Source organism: Pinus tabuliformis, chromosome J (assembly GCF_031772625.1).
Source record: "Pinus tabuliformis cultivar Carrire ecotype Pingquan chromosome J, CPIR1, whole genome shotgun sequence".
In the NCBI taxonomy this organism is placed as follows: domain Eukaryota; kingdom Viridiplantae; phylum Streptophyta; class Pinopsida; order Pinales; family Pinaceae; genus Pinus; species Pinus tabuliformis.
In genome coordinates this window covers 910649328-910667738 of record NC_142295.1, presented here as the reverse complement: position 1 = coordinate 910667738, position 18411 = coordinate 910649328, and the positions used below count along the sequence as shown (strand labels likewise).

Here is an 18411-nt window from a genome sequence, read left to right as displayed (position 1 = left end):
TTTTGTTTGAGTTTGGGTGGTGAGATTCAATAGAATAGATAGGTAAGACAGAGTAGTTCAGTCCATTGGGCTAATGGAGTCCAAGAAGATAGATTTCTGGATTTGGTTTCTTAACAGAGGATGACTTCACAGGGCAAGGTAGTCAAACAGGGAACAAATGAAGGCTTGAAACAGATGGAATGGGCTCAAATGGGTGAAGGGCAGTTAAGAATCCTTCAACATATTGAAAGAGAGAAAATGGATGATTACTGATAAGGAGCAGTTAAGAATTCTTTATCAAATAAACAACATGAAAGAATCAGGAAACATGAGCAATTAGGATTTCACTGTTTATGCTAATTCTGAAGAAAACACAGAAAATAATAAAGACTGAAAACAGAGTGCAGTCAAGCAAATTCTGAAATTAACCCTTTTCTTTATCATTCAAATTATGAAACACAAATGATATAATAAACAAGAAAACTATAAAACACAAGATATAGGGGACTTATTGATCCAGTGGTTGATTCAAGAATTCTGTGACAAGTCCTCTGCTTCAATTCTTCATCCAGTAGAGCATGCAATAGTTTGATTTCCAACAGCTCTTTATTCCAAATTTCAGTATTACAGCAAAGTCTAAGAAATCTACCACCACCCACCAACTCTAAAGGAGGGGGTATTTATACAACAAATATCTCATAACAGCTGTGAGATAATATCTAGGATCACTGATAATATTTCACAAGTAAAATAGAAACGGCTAACTTATGTTGTACTGGAGGCTGGCTCTTTAAGGTTCGGCTTGCAACTGTTTTCTGTAGTAGCTCTGCGCCGACTGCCTGTCTTAATTGCTGCATTAATTTTGATGTGATAAATTTTAATTCTGATCTGATAATCTTTCACTTACTTTAATGCGGATCTGATACACTTTAATGCTGAATTGATACTCTTTGATCGCGTTTTGACTTCTGCTCATCGTTGTCCATTGTGTTCTGGAAAAGCAAAACTACTGGCATGTCTTCTCACTGCCTTTCTCTGGAAATTCATGTTTCTGAAGGTCCACTGGCTAGGGTTGTAGATATCCCTGTATATCTCTGTTTCTTTCTTCTGCAAGCTTGGAAGTCCCTCTGTTTACTTTCAACTATGTTTAAAGGGGAAGAAAACTGTAAAATGGCGGGTTGGTTGAGGCCGCGAGCTCGTTGCTGGAGCTTTCTGGTCGGAAAACATGGAAATGCGAACTCAGTCACTGTTTAGCCTGGAGAGTTGTATGCAGAGAAATATAGTAAAAACGATATTTTATCCCCTTTTTGACAAAATGAAGCTCGGAGGGAATTTTTTCATTTGAAGGACGAATGACGTAAGCATGATGTCAGCGGGAGTACGGGACAAATGATGTGACAGGTGACATCAGCATATGACGGAGGATGTCAGCAGATGACGTCAGCGGGGGTGGTAAACAGTTTTACCCCGCACCGCTTTTGGGGTCAAGTGGTTTCGGGCGGAGGGCGAGCGAACAAGGTGGGAGCGTGACGCGTGGCATAGGTACAGCAGCAAAAACACCAGCCGATCGCGGGTTAAACAGTGGCGATGCAGGGTGGCGCGAAACAATCATCAACCGTTGGATGAACGGGCGCAGATCTAACGGTGGACGCACTATGGAGATGGCGGGAGGTTAGCGCTGTGGGCCCAAAACAAATAAACTGTGTTTTTAACTGTATCAGGACTATTTTGATTGGGCGAGGGAATTTGGTTATTAATCAACCGAAGGTCAATTAATCCTAGATTTGCGGGCGGGAAGGTTATTAATAGGTTTCAAATAAACCATTAATCCCTGCTTAAGACAATGCTTTACTATTGTATTCGACCAGGGTGGGGTATGTAGTTATTCGGGGTTTTTAATATATTTATACAATACGGGATAGGGTAAAACGTTTATAAGGGAGTTATATATAACAAAGTTAGAGTTAATATGAAAAAATGAATGAATGCGCACTAAGTATAAAAATAGTTCAGTCTTGTAGTTAAACTTAGGGTTAGGATGACAAAAAGGGGTTTTGAGATGACCTTATGTATTTTCCCAAGTAGAGTAGGGATTTACTTAAGGAAAATGAGTTCATGAAATGAAATGAATGGTTTTTAGTGATATTAAGAACATATTCTTAATATTTTTAGGGGGGAAATTAGTAAATGATTAGGGGAAAATTATGAAGGGGAGTTAGTTATGAAACCTTGCCTTGCTTGAGCTGCTCCAAGTATAATGTCCGCCCATGCACTTGTGATACAAGTGAGAGTTAACACATTTTTAGAAACATAATCCATCACGGGTATCATTCTGCAACACCATCTACCTACCCAGCCGACTTTGCCTAGCACTTTTTCTTCTTTCTTTGGGTGCACTTAGAATAGCAAACCCTCATCAACTTTTCTTTTCTTTTCACTACAAGCCTACCTAAGTTTGTACTTATAACATCCAAGGGCTCAGATTTAAGTGTTGAGCTCCTTTGCTTCTCTACTTATCTGCCAAGATTAAACAATTTGGTCAGATTTTATTCTCTATTTCTAAAACAGGAAATTCAAACATGAACTAGCCAAGATTAAGCTATTTGGCCATTCATCAATTGTGGAAAAAGTTAACAAGCGACACATAATGTTTATTTACAGAAAATGGAATAATAGTGGCATTTTGGACTTGCACACTTTCCTGGTCTTTCTTTGTTTGGGGTTCATTTCTTTCACTTTTTTGACCATTTTTTTCTTTTTACCCTTTGATTTTTCTTTTAGGGTATACCCTCTTTACATTTTTTAAATTTTTTGATTTTTTTGATAATATGGAAAACCTTTGCAACCAGGAAAGGGATGAACATACTACAGAGCTCAACCAGTCAATCATAAAATATGACACCTATTGGTATATGAGTATAACAGGTGCAACACTCATTTGGTGGGAAGCAAGGACTCAAGAGGAGATTAAAAACATGGTAAGATCTCTATTACTTGGTCTAATTTCATTGCTCCAATGCAAAGACATTTCTACCCTTTAGCTCATATGCAAAAATCGATCATGAATTGGAAAAATTTCAGACAGTTAAAAGGTCAAAATGTGCAAGAGTATACTAAAGAGTTTAGGAGAAGAGCTCTTATGCCAGGAGTAGACTTGCAGTCACAAGATACTTTGTTGAAATACATAGGAGGTTTGCATAGCTATCTTCGACACACCATTATTATGTTTAATCCCGCGAATCTTGATGAGGTCTATGTTCAAGCTACACACCTCGAAGCAAGAGGGAAAAATGTACAAGAAGAAGGTAAGAATAAGCCATTTTAGAGTGGTGAGAAAGGAAAGAATTCTAAAGGAAAGCATAAAAAAATTCTTTTGTTAGGAAAGAAGGGGAGAAACCCGTGTGCAAGAATTGTTCCAAAGAGGGCCATGGTGAAGCGCATTGCTGGAAGCTTCATCCTGAATTAAGACTGAATAAATTCAACAATAAAGGGAAACAAAAGACAAACACTGTTGTACAACAAGGCTTGGGTTTTGACTTAGGTGATGAAACAAAGATTGCAGCCATAGTCACTTAAAGAAAAGTCGTGGCAAAAACAAGCAAAGAGGAAGCCGTGGCAAGCACCAATGTAACAAATAACTCCAACAATGCTTCAAATGAAGAAAATGGAATTGAGTTGTTCCATATTAGAGTTATTTCCAAATACACCAAGATTGATACGATGTTTGACAGTGGATCCCAAGCAAATTTAATTTCTACAGACTTCGTCAAGAATTTGAATCTGGAAACCGTGCCTCATCATAAACCGTATCCGTTGGGTTGGATAACCAAGGATGCAAATCTAAAGGTCATAAGGAAATATGTTTTCAGGTTTTCTATTACTGCCAATTTCATTGATGAAGTTGAATTAGATGTAGTGCCACTGGATATTTCTGGAATTGTGTAGGGAAGTCCGTATCTGTATGACAGGAAAGTTGTTTTCCATAGATTTGGGAACAAATGTCATTTGTTCAAAGATGGATTGGAGTATATTGTGAGAGCCCATCGTAAAAAGCTTAATCTTTCTATAGCAAGTGCAGGGCAAATGAAGCGACTGGTCAATTCCAACAAGAATCTCGTGCTCCTTATGATCAAGCAGAAGAATGACACAGAGCATGAATCCTTTACAGGATGTGACATGAAGCTGAAAGCTGAATTGGTTGATGTGGTTAATCAATATGGAGATGTGTTTCAAGAACCAAAGGGATTACCATCAAAAAGGGGAATTCAACACACAAATTCAACTACAGCAAGATTGTCCACTCCCAAATATCGGTATGTATCGAATGTCAGTTCTGGAAAGTTTAGAAATTAAGAAACAAGTCCAAGAATTGTTAGATAAAGGTGTAATTCATCCCTCTACTTCACCATGTGGTTCACCAATTATTTTGGTACCCAAGAAAGATGGAACCTGGTGCATGTGTGTAGATTATCGAGCTTTGAATAAAATTACCATAAAGAATCGATACCCAAAATAAATGATTTACTAGATCAGTTGAAGAATGCAAAATATTTCACTAAATTAGAATTGAGAAGTGGATATCATCAAGTTAGAATAGCCAAGGAGGATATTTGGAAGAATGATTTTAAAACCAAATAGAGATTGTTTGAGTGGCTGGTTATGCCTTTCGGTCTTTGCAATGCTCTAGCTACATTCATGAGAGTTATGAATGATGTTTTAAGATCCTTTCTTGATGAGTTTGTAATTGTATATTTAGATGATATTTTGATATTCATCAAATCACGATAAGAGCATGTCAAGCATGTGAGGAAAGTGTTGGGTGTCTTAAAAAAGAACAATTATTTCTGAAAATGTCTAAATGTGAATTCGGGAAAACTTATTTAGTGTATTTGGGTCATATAGTTGGATGAGGTGAGTTGAAGATTGACCCCTCTAAAGTTTCGGTTGTGAATTGATCAATACCCAAATTAGTCACAAAAGTAAGGAGTTTTTGGGGAGCAACACAATACTGGAGGAAGTTCATTGCTAATTTCTCTTCCATAGCAGCTCCACTACATGCTTTAATCAGCGTGAAGGTTGTCTTATAGTGGGGAGGCAAACAAAAAAAATCATTCGATGATTTAAAAAAAAAGATCAGTTCAACCCTAGTTTTAGCATTGCAGGATGTGAAACAACCATTTGAAATACAAACAGATGCAGCGATCAAGGCAATATCTGCAATCTCAAACAAAATTGCAGTGATCAAGGCACTTTCGTTGGCTGGGATTCTGTTGAAGCCCCAAAAATCGGGTCGACAACAAGGAGGATACCCGCCCGGTCCGGACCTTGGTTGGCAGCTCCTTATCCGTTTAGTATAGCGGGTCCGACTGGGGATAATGGGACCAATTTCCCAATCTATGAGTGTGTGTGTGTGTAGAATTTGATGTTGTTGATCTAACAGTTCCTATTTAAGATATTCTAATTATAACTTTAAACTAATTCTATGCTATTGTAATCTAATAAACAACACATCTAAGTCTATACTAACACGGGATGTAATTCTTTTATTATGCGATCTAAAGAGATTTCAAATAACAACTGGTAATAAAGATCATTCAGCTATTATAAGAAAAGAAATCAATAAAGATGAACCACTTCGCATAAAAAGTTAGACGAAACAGTTGTGAAAAACATATCGCATAATAAGCTATTCATACATTAAGCATAAATAAATAGATATCACCGTACAAAAGTGCCAAATGATAACTCAGGCATTAATGCAATAATACATAAACAACTAAAAACTGTATATCACTTTAACACATAAGCAACAATGATCAAGAGATAAAAGTACCATTTATGACTAGTCCTACTCATGAGCTTCAAGCGACAATGATTTATCTCTCCTTGCTTTAACATCCACTAAGAGTACATAAGTGCAACATCAGTAGCAGACATCAAATGCAAACATAAAAAAATCTTGATCCATTCATTCACCAAAACCTCCTCTGAGGGTGAAAAAGTGCATGTTCTGAGGAAAAGTTTTTGATAAATTTCTGGACCCTTCTCTAAATGCATGAGAAGGGTTTAAATACTACTAACTAAATAACTTAATTACATAGATTCCAGATACAGTTTAAATGACCGCCCTTTTTCTAAGCAAAAATAAAACAAAACTATTTCTAAAAATTAAATCTAATATCTAACTATTTCTGCATTTGCTCCTTAATGTTGCAAGCATTCAGTATTTGCCTGGGTAGAGTCAGCTGACTATCTTCTGCTTATGGTTGAGCTAAGAAAACAGAAATGGTAAGAGCTGGCACCATCTTTTCAGCAAAATCAATGATATACTTGAGAGTCATCCTCTGACTATGTGGCTTTACCGCGTATGCCCAGTAATAATCTTATTTCAACTTGGTTAACCCTTTGGATTGCTTCTGCCTTTTCTTTAGCTTTCTGTTTTTAGTTTGTTCTTTACCATTGCTTTCTTGCATTTTTCGGGCTTACAAGTGGCTGAGCAGTTAGAGGCTTTCCTTCTCGAACAATTTTCTCAGCAATGCACGATTAGCGCTAGGCGCTAATCGCGCATCGGAAACTGCCTCTGTTCCTTGATCCGGGCTTCTCTGATGCGTTTTTTGCCTTTTCCACCTCTTTTCTTGACCGGGTGTAATGCTTTAAAATTTGTAAAAATGATGACCTTGTGAGCTCTTGACCTTGAGCATTAAACTGCCTGCTGATATCAGCATCGTTCAATACTCATTCAACCATGGTTGTATATGAAATATCTGTAATGGATGGCTCAGCAGAATTCTGTGAATTTGCGACTCTGTTGCATGCGGTATTGGTTTATGAGGGCGTCTTTTCTCTGTTTTTGAACATTGGAGCTTTACCCTTTTTCCTCATAGCTTCCTGCATATCACAAGTGAGGAGAGAGTAATGATAATAAAAATCGACAGGAAAGCTTTAAATGCTACGGATATGCAAAAACATGCCACCTGACGTGAACTGGCTCTTCGAACAACACAAAACCATATTTTATTAACAACTGGCATATAATTCATTAATTATCATTAAAGCACGTATCCAGTTCTTGGTTTATGGAAAACTTTTTCTTGAATGTTGAGCCGGGAAAATCTGCGATGGAATGTTTCTGCGATTTGCATCGCAGTATCGGATTATCGCAATTTCATCGTGCTGTGCTATCGCAAGATCGCGGATCGCAATATCGCAAGATCACGGATCGCAGTATCGTTATAATCGTTATGTGTCTTTCCTATGCAATTTTGCGATATGCGATATGTGATATCGCATATCGGCGATTCTTTAAGGTTTTCCAATGTGAGTTTTTATTAATGCATGCGATGCGATGGATTTCGCGTCACAATATCGCATTTCATCATTTTTACTCATAAGAAAATGCCCTATCATTCTTTGTGCGATGCGATGTTTCTTAAGGAGTAAGATATATGAGCACTAATTGATTTTTTTGAATTTTTTGACTAAGGGTTCCCACTTACATAGTGTTATTGCTAATACTAAATAAGGAGGGGGGTTGTTGGTGGCCACAACAATTGGCGATTCACTTGGAAGAACCAGTTATCTCTGTTTTTCTATTGAATTTTCTAAACTTCCAAACAGAAATTTTTTTAGAAAATTAAACTTTATTATGGAAAGATAAAGTACATTATGCTCTAACCTGTCAATGATATTTTGTTTCAACTATTTTTCACTTTGATTATTTTCTTCCTCAGGCTAGTCCTTGTATTTACATCAGCCATTACTTGGTCTTCTAAAGATAAAACAAAGTCTTCTCTGTAAACCAGTTTTAAATATGCTCATTTGTCGTAGGTAGAGCCTCTGCTGCCAGCATGCGTTTATAGCCTCAACAGGTTTACTTGTTACCCAACAATGATCCTGTATCCTACTTAAAGCAACCTACAACTTTCAAAGAGAAATCCATATCCACACTTATTGCTTTGATTTTCTTTTTTTTATTCTTAAAGAACAATGTCTTGGTTTGGTAGCCAAATTATGACACAACCATTCACTTGATTTATAACTTTGCTGAACAAGCTGGCTCGTGATGAGACCCCTTGTCTTTTGATTGCAACAATCTTGAGTCATTTCCCTGTTGTGGTGTACAATATTGGCAAAGTCAGCAAGTTATAATATCTGTGATTATGATAAGCCGGCTCGTGATGAGACCTCTTATTCTTCAAGATAAAGTGTATCCTTGGGTTGTTCCTCTGAAAGTTGTGATTTCCTTAGCAGGGAGGAAGTCATTGTTTCCTTAAGATAGCTCTGGACGACAATAATAGAGTTTTTGGAAACAACTGTTCTACAGAGAATCTTTATTTTGTTATTGATACCTTTCATTGTACTGAGATAAAACAATTTCTTCACTAAAGGTTGTTTTCATCAAACTTTTTGAAGTTGAAACTAGTATCATATCTAGGCTAGAGTTTTTAACTGTATCTATCAATAATAAAGATCAGTTTTCCAAAAGATTTGCTATTTATACAAGCGAAAAGTTCAAAATCTGAAAGAGAATTGGTGTCTTTTTCGTAAATGCCTAATGTAACCACTCACAACTGGTTTTATTATGAAAAAGAAAAACAACTACTCTACAAAAATAGAAGAATAATCTTCTATGGAAAATATTTCTTGAGAATTTGTCCATTAACAGGCAAAGGATCCCTCTTACCTGCTAAATCTTGTAACACAAACATTGATGGACCTATGATTTCTACAATTTGAAAAGGACCAAGCCACATTCTTTGAAATTTTGTATGTTTGCCTTTCTCTTCCTGAGCTTTGTCCCACTTTAAAACTAAATCTCCCATCTGAAAATCTTTTTTGGTCATTATGTTTGAATCAAAAGAGGATTTTACTAGTGCTTGATGATGAGCATGTGTTTTCCTAGCCTGTTCTCGTTGTTCTTCTAATTTGATTATTTCCATTTGTCTTAGCTGTAAGGAGGAAGTGGGTACTTCATCAATGTATTGAACTAGAGACAAAGAGGGAATCACTAAATGAGTCGGAAGAACCACTTCTTTCCCATAAACTAAATTAAAGGGAGGAGTGCCGATAGAAGCTTTTTGCATTATTCGGTCTGCCCATAAAGCATATATCAAAGCTTTATGCAATTCTTATGATTTTGGTCAACTGTTATTTTGATAATCTTGATTAGGTTTTTATTTGTGGACTCAACTAACCCATTGCCTTGCGGGTAATAATTGGCCGAATATTTAAGTTTGAATCCTCTTTTAAGTGCGAATTCAGTCATTGCATTTCCAGAAAAGTATGATGAATTATCAAACATTAAGGCGGAAGGCAACCCAAACCTGGTGATTATAAATTGATCTATGAACTCAATGATATTTTCAGCATTAGCCGTCTTGAGTGGAACTGCTTCTACCCACTTAGTAAAATAATCTGTTGCTGTGAGGATGTATCTATGCTGCTTAGAAGAGTGAGGAACGATCTCACCTATTATGTCCAATCCCCATTGACTGAAAGGTTGCCCAATGTTAACCGGCTGTAGTGGCAAGGATGGATTCTTTTGTCTTCCAGCAGTTGTTTGGTAGACTTGACATTTCCTCACGTAGCTGTGCGAGTCTTTAAATAACGTGGGCCAGTAATATCATGCGCGTAAGATTTTATGTGCAGTAGCATCTCCAGCATAGTGTCTGCCTGCCGGCCCATCGTGGAGTTCCTGCAAAAATTTTTCAGCTTCAGATTTCTCAAGACACCTAAGAAGAACAAAATCATAATTTATTCTAAAAAGAATACCATTTATGAGCTGATATTGTTTTGCTTTCAACCTTAAAGCTCTTTTCTTAGTATGATCGAGGTGTGAAGGAGCATACCCGTTCTTAAGATAATAAATGATATCAGCGTATAATGACTCTGCTTCGTTTAGGCTTACCTTGCACATTTGTACCTCTGCAGATGGAATTTTAGAAATTTGCGACGCTCCAGCTAGCATTTTGCAAAAGCGTTGGCCTCTTACAATGTTTGCTAGTTTAATCTCAATGTCATATTCCTGTAAGGCAGTAACCCAATTGGCCCTTTTCTCACCCACATCCTTCTGTACTAGAAGATTCCTTACCGCTGGAAACGGTACTATAATTTTAGTATGGGTCTTGAGTAAGAAAGGTCTGAAGTATTTGATCACTTTGAAAACGGCATAAGCCTGTTTCTCCACGTTTGAATAATTTAATTCAGCACCCCGTAAATTTGAACTGAAAAACGCAATTGGGGCTTCCGCTTTTTCTTGATTTTCTTGAGTGAGTATCGCAACATATGACTTATCTGAGGAAAATGTGTATAAAATAAAAGGCTCTGAAAAATTCAGAGTTGCTAACGATGGAGCACTAATAATAGCTTGTTTGATCAGGTTGAATGCTTCATGTTCATCTTGGCCCCATTTAAAATTAGAGTTCTTTTTAATCATGGCTTGCAAAGGAGAGACGATTCGTGAAAAATATGGAACGAATCTCTTTACAAAGTTGATCTAACCAAGGAAAGATTGCATGCCTTTTTTGTTATGAGGTAAGGATATTTCAGAAATCTCTTTGATTCTGTCGGAATTGATGTGAATACCGGATTTTGACACTATGAATCCTAGAAGTTTCCCTTCACTTAATGGGAAAAAATATTTCTTTGGATTAAGTGAAATTCCATACCTTAAACACCGTTGGAAGATTTGTTTCAAGTCTTTAAGATGGTCGCTTCGTTTCTTGGAATACACTGTTATATCATCCAAATAAATTACTACAGATTTATTAACTAAACCTTTGAATGTGATGTCCATGGCTCTCTGAAATGTGGCACCAGCATTAATCAAACCAAACGGCATCTTTCGATATGTGTATGTGCCCCATTTAGTTTTAAATGTGGTTTTCAATTGATCATCAAGATGTACCAACACTTGATTGTATCCTGAAAATCCATCCAAGAAAGACATTAATTCTGAGCCCGCCACTGCCTGCAATATCTGTTCCATAGGTGGTAAAGGAAAATTATCTTTTTGACAGGCCTTGTTAAGGTTTCGAAAGTCAATGCAGATCCTAATATCTCCGTTTTTCTTTCTAATAGGTACCATATTGGAGACCCATTTGGAATGTCTGACGGGAAAGATTATTCTGGCTTTCAATAACTTATTAAGCTCAGTTTTTATCTGATTTTCTAAATTGGGATGGATCTTTCTCAGCTTTTGTTGGACAGGTTTTTCGTTATCAATCATGGGAATAGTATGTTGGATGATGGAAGTGTCGTATGTTTTCAGTTCATCATAATTCTAGGAAAAAACATTTTTATATTGTCTCAAAAGATGAATATACGCTGATTTTTCTTTAGGGGCTAGGCCGAGACCTAGATTAATGTTTTGTGGTTTGGCATCGGTTCCTAGGTTTACTAATTCGTAGTTCAAGGTTGAACTTTGGAGTTTCGAATTGGTAGACCTTTTAAACTGATCTTTCAAATCGTACAAGTCTTCTAACTTGACCACTGACTTAGGTATAGCATTGTTAGTGCTATCTTGTTGCAATTGTCGATCATGTTGGTCTTCGTCAATTATTTGATTGGAGTAGGATCCTTCAGATGTGAGGAAATTTACAATATCAAGATCGTCATTGAATACTCTCCAATTTGTGATGTTATCAGGAATGGATGGACTAAAGATTAATTCTATTGAGAATCTATCTGGACTAAAATCTTCTGAAGGAATAAGCTTAGAAGCTATGTTAGCCAGAAGGTCTGCACTTGCGTTTTGGAGTCTGGGGATTAAAGAGATATTAAATGCTATAAAATGCTTAGTCAGATCTTGAACTAAGGATTGATAATGGTTTAAATGACCTGATAAGCAATGTATAGTGTTACGTACCTACCTAACCACAATCTCAGAGTCTCCAAAAACTTGAAGGTACTTGACGTCTAATCCGATTGCTTTGTACAACCCTTGGACCAAAGCCTCATATTCTACTGTGTTGTTGGTGCAATCAAATTCGAGTCTGCATGTTAGCATGATTTTATCTCCTTCTGGACTAATCAAAACGCATCCTGCTCCTGTTCCTTCGTTAGATCTAGAACCATCAAAAAATAATTTCCAAAACAAAGATTTATTTACAAGTTTATCTAAAAAATTGATACATTTCGAACTATCAGTTCGAGAAAAAATTTCGACTTGGGACAAAACAGAGTGTTCTAAATAAGGTGACGCATGAGCATTGAAATTTCCGAGGAAAGAATCTACCGAGTAATTGCCAATAATGCTGCTGTTACACGCTACTGGTTCATTTTCCCCCTCTAGCTCCGTTACTATGTATTTCTGGTGTAGCTCTCATTCAACTTTTATTTGATTCGGTTTACTGTTGTAGGGCAGCCACATGTGCGACCAGTCAGTTGCGAAGTATCCATGAAGTTTTTCTGACCAATCCCTGCTAAGAATTAGGCCATAGAAATCTGGAATATCAGCAACTAAAATATCAATAACTTGACATACCTTTGGGTTGGATGACAACCTTATGGTTGCTTGAGATCGATCTAGCTGGACTATGCGCATAGTGGATTTCTGTGGTTGAACGTTTAACTTGGAACATACAGAGCACCAGAATCTACCAAACAATTGTGCACATTTTTATTGAAAATTTCATAAGTAAGGAGAAACGGGGGAGTATGAGATCTTGATCTTCCTCCAATTAGAGCGATGTCATTTGGATCAATATTATTGATCGCATTAGTTGGAGGTCTTCCCATGTTATGGGAAGCTTGAGAAAGTACAGCGGCAGGCAAAGGTGCAACTGGCACAACATGTAATTCTTTCATCATTATCTTCTGTTGATGCTTTAACTTGCTCAGTTCGTAAAGAGTGATGTTGGCCCTAGTCTTTTTCATGTCTTCTATAATATTGTACTCCATTTCATCTGACACGATCAATGTTTTAGATGGAGTTGATTCATCTGTTTGGACTGGGCTAGTTTGAGTCGCTTTAGATGTCGTTTTCTTTGTTGCGACTTTATCCTTTATTGCAGAGCTTGCGCTCTTTGGCTTAGGGATAGTTTGGGGAGGATCAAGCTGATTTTTACTTCGTGTGCTAACTGGGAATACTTCTTGATCTTCTTCTTATGGGAGGATGAAATGCCACATTCCTTGTAATTTCACAACTTCTTCTTCAACAGTCTGCCCTTCAGTGGAAATTTCCTCTTCCTCTTCTTCGGATTCAGCATTTGAAATAACATTGGGTGGCTTTGAATCCGTTGAAGGGCCTCTTCTAAAAGCTCTGTAGGGATTTTTTGAAGAAGTTTCTGCTACTTGCTTTTTGATATCGACCATTTCATTGGACATGGTCTTTATAACTTTCTGTAATCCTTCCAAATCGAATGGATCTTTTGCTTGTTTCTTCTCGGAGTCTTCCTTGAAGGTGACTTTCTTGGATTTACGTTCCTCTATCACGATTTCTTTTCCAGGGCTATTATACGTTTATCTACTGCTATTGCTTCTTTCATGTTATCGACTAAGGTTGTTTTATTAGCCCTGTCCACGAAGATCGCTATGTTTGATGGTAGAGTGGTGATATACCATTCACATCGTACTTCTTCGTTGGGCTGGGAAGCAGTAGGAATTTTGTTTAGGATTTTATTGAAACGTAAATTGAAATCTTTGATAGGCTTTCTAGATTCGGCCCTAAGGTTGGATAGGTTGTTGATTAACGTTGCTGTAGACCTGTCGTCACCAAACTTGGTCAGGAATTGCTCCTGGAAGATATCCCAACTAGTGATGGATTCAGAGGGTAATGAAAAATACCATGATCCGGCTGTTCCTTGCAGAGTATAAGGAAAAAGCCGAACAACAACATCTTCATTAGTAACCCCATTGAGATTAATGGATAGCATGAAGTTGTTTATGTGCTCTTCTGCTAGCATGCCTGCCTCGGGATTAAACTTAGGCAATCATTTCTCAGGATGGGCCGATATTTGACTCAAGGGTGCAGGCATTAAGACTGCCCCAGGGATATTCCATGGAGACTGGGCCATCGCTGTGCTACTAACAGTGGAAAGTGCAGAAGATGATCCCTGTGGTTGGGAAGATGAGGATACTATGATTATAGATGACTGAGGAAGAGTTGTGGGGGCTCCAGTGGATGGATGGATGATGATCTCAAGTGGTGGAGTGGATGGTTGACTTCACGGTGAAGAAGTTGAGATGGACGATGCTGACGAAAGAGTCTCGCTATCGGACTCTTTAGGTGATTTCCTTGCTCTTTTCCTGGTGGGAAGAGGTAATTCAGTTGGCTGAACGCCAAAATTTTCACTCTTTAGCCTGGTCAGGGGATGAGCAGGGTTATATTGCGAAGTCACGCTGCCTTGAGATTTATCAGACCTTTGAGGAGAAACGGAAAATCGCTGAAGTTTGTGAATTAGAGATTCGACTTCAGGAAGTTCAACTCTAGATTGTTCTGAAATGTCAGGGTTTGTAGCAACAGTTGATACTCGAGCGACTTCTAACTCTGGATTTAAGTGTAATGGAGAAGTCAGGGGAGATTGTGAGGGCGATTTACTCTTAGAATGGTATTCAGATTTAGATTTACTTGCCATAGTTCAATCCCTCCTTGTAGTGCCAAATATGTTGAAGCCCCGAAAATCGGGTCGACAACAAGGGGGATACCCGCCCAGTCCGGACCTTGGTTGGCAGCTCCTTATCCGTTTGGTATAGCAGGTCCGACTGGGGATAGTGGGACCAGTTTCCCAATCTATGAGTGTGTTTGTGTGTAGAATTTGATGTTGCTGATCTAACAGTTCCTATTTAAGATATTCTAATTCTAACTTTAAACTAATTCTATGTTATTGTAATCTAATAAACAACGCATCTAAGTCTATACTAACTCGGGATGTAATTTTTTTATTATGCGATCTAAAGAGATTTCAAATAACAACTGGTAATAAAGATCATTCAACTATTATAAGAAAAGAAATCAATAAAGATGAACCACTTCGCATAAAAAGTTAGACGAAACAGTTGTGAAAAACATATCGCATAATAAGCTATTCATACATTAAGCATAAATAAATAGCTATCACCATACAAAAGTGCCAAATGATAACTCAAGCATTCATGCAATAATACATAAATAACTAAAAACTGTATATCACTTTAACACATAAACAAATATGGTCAAGAGATAAAAGTACCATTTATGACTAGTCCTACTCATGAGCTTCAAGCGACAAGGAGAGATAGCTTCAAGCGACAATGATTTATCTCTCCTTGCTTTAACATCCACTAAGAGTACAAAAGTGCAACATCAGTAGCAGACATCAAATGCAAACATCAACAAATCTTGATCCATTCATTCACCAAAACCTCCTCCGAGGGAGCAAAAGTGCATGTTCTGAGGACAAGTTTTTGATAAATTTCTAGACCCTTCTCTAAATGCATGAGAAGGGTTAAATACTACTAACTAAATAACTTAATTACACAGATTCAGGATACGGTTTAAATGACTGCCCTTTTTCTAAGCAAAAATAAAACAAAACTATTTCTAAAAATTAAATCTAATATCTAACTATTTCTGCATTTGCTCCTTAATGTTGCAAGCATTCAGTATTTGCCTGGGTAGAGTCGGCTGACTGTCTTTCGCTTATGGTTGAGCTAAGCAAACAGAAATGGCAAGAGCTAGTACCATCTTTTCAACAAAATCAATGATATACTCGAGAGTCATCCTCTAACTATGTGGCTTTACCGCGTATGCCCAATAATAATCTTATTTCAACTTGGTTAACCCTTTGGATTGCTTCTGCCTTTTCTTTAGCTTTCCGTTTTCAGTTTGTTCTTTACCATTGCTTTCTTCCATTTTTCGGGCTTACAAGTGACTGAGCAGTTAGAGGCTTTCCTTCTCATGGAAAACTTTTATGGAAAACTTTTTCTTGAATGTTGAGCTAGGAAAATCTGCGATGGAATGTTTTTGCGATTTGCATCACAGTATCGCATTTCGCAGTGTCGCATTATCGCAATTTCATCGTGCTGTGCTATCGCAAGGTTGGATGATCGCGCTATCGCAAGATCGTGGATCACACTATTGCAAGATCACGGATCACAGTATCTTTATAATCGTTATGTGTCTTTCCTATGCAATTTTGCGATATGCGATATCGCATATCGACGATTCTTTAAGGTTTTCCAATGTGAGTTTTTATTAATGCATGTGATGTGATGGAGTTCGCATCACAATCTCACATTTCATCATTTTTACTCATAAGAAAATGCCCTATCATTCTTTGTGCGATGCGATGTTTCTTAAGGAGTAAGATATATGAGCACTAATTGATTTTTTTGAATTTTTTGACTAAGGGTCCCCACTTACATAGTGTTATTGCTAATACTAAATAAGGAGGGGGGTTGTTGGTGGCCACAACAGATTCTTACAACAATTCCACTTGATAATCAGGTATAAGAAAGGTATTTATAGCAAAGTTGTTGATATGTTTTCTAGACAGGTTGTTAATGTAGCTATTTTACTCAAGGATAATTATGTTTTTCCTAAAAGTTATGTTGAACAATACGCACATGATGCTGACTTTCAAGAGGTATATTCAAGCTTGATTCAAGGCCACCAATTTGAGGAATTAGACTACCATGTACATGATAATTTGTTGTATCATTTGGGAAAAAATTGTGTTCCACAGGGAGAGAGAGTAAATGTCACAAGGGAAGCACACACTTCTCTTATTGTTGAACATTTCGGTGTAAGTAAAATAGTGGAAAATATCCATAGGTATTTTTATTGGCCTCGTATGCTTGAAAATGTGTCACGTTTTATCAGAGGTTCATTGTGTTCAGTCAGTAAGCCTAGTAATAGGAAACTATGATTGTACACACCACTCCCAGTGCCTTCACGTCCATGGGAGAGTGTTTCTATGGATTTTGTAGGAGGTATTTCTTTATCAAGGAAAGGGAATGATTATTTGTACGTAGTTGTGGATAGGTTCAACAAGATGTGCATATTAATGCCTTGTAAAAAACAAATTACAGCTGAACAAACAACTCAACTTTTCTTTCGAAATGTATGGGTTCATTTTGGATTACCTACTTTTATTGTAAGTGATTGTGATTCCTGATTTGTTGGGAATTTTTGGTCAAATTTATGGAACTTGATGGACACCAAGTTGAAGAAAAATACAACTTTCCATCCACAAACAGATGGTCAAACTGAAGTGGTTAACAGGACAATTATTCATTTGCTAAGAGGATATTGTAACAAACATCCTAAGTTGTGGGATGAACAGTTGCATTATATTCAACATGCTTACAACCGAGAAAAACACTCTTCGACTCTAACTTCGCCTTTTTGAGGTATGTATTGGTTATTTGACTAAATCGCCATTGGATTTTACCTTTGAGGAATATGTAGTTGTAGATGGACATATCGACATAGATAGAGCAAAGAAATTCATTGAGAAAATTCAGTTGATTCACCAAACAGTTCAAGAACAACTAGAAAAGAGTCAAGGAAAGTATAAGGCAAGACATGATAAGCATCGTGTGGATCATCAGCTTCAAGTAGGTGATGACATTTGGCTTTACATTAGCAAGGAAAGGCTTCAAGGTGAAGGTAAAAAGCTGAAACCAATCCATTATGGTCCATTTAAAATTCTAGAAATTATTGGAAATAATGCTTTCAAGCTTGATTTGCCTTCATATATGCAAATTTATTCTGTTGTTAATGTTGAAAATTTGAGATTGTATGAGCCTCCTTTGATTGAAGATCAAGGAGAAAGTGTACATATTCCATCAATTAAAGATTTTTCTCTAGAATTTCTTGATGAGCTTCAACAAGACACCATACTTAACATAAAAATGAGGTCATCAAAGAGGGGAAATGTTGATTATCTTCGAGTGGGTCTCAAAGGTACAAATCCATCAAAGGCCAAATGGATTGAAGAGGGGAAGGTGAGGGAACAATACCCTCATTTGTTCAATAACTGAATATAATCTTTTGGGGTCCAAAATACTTCTAGTGGGGAGGAGTGATCAGGTGCTCAAAATTATGATAAAAAATCAAAGTGTTAGAATCTTGATAATCTTAGCTTCAGATCGAAGAAATCTTCATTCTGAATCCAACAGTGTGAATGACACTCAAATCCAAGCTCATATGCAAAAGTTAGAGCAAGTCAAAGTTCAGGTTTGACTTGGACACGTGGCAGGATTGGATGACATAGAAAAAGTCCCAGCAAATGGGGAAGCGCCAAGTGGCAGGTTGCCATTGGGTCCTACATATCGCATATCGAGGAAAAACCGACGACGCAGGTTAAGAATTGACCCCCAACAACGCTGATTTGTGATTGCGATATCACATATTGCAAATTAGAGGTGGACGAGTATTACAGAATCAACCTCGATGGAGACAGGTTACGATGCGATTTATCACATATCGCAATTACAGAAAATGGTTGG

At 37.3% G+C, this 18411-nt stretch overlaps 1 pseudogene; it reads left to right on the top strand.

The window, feature by feature from the left end:
* Window positions 1–1403: 1403 nt before the first annotated feature.
* Window positions 1404–18411, top strand: part of LOC149229698 (SUPPRESSOR OF ABI3-5-like) — a 42019-nt pseudogene continuing 25011 nt past the window's right edge.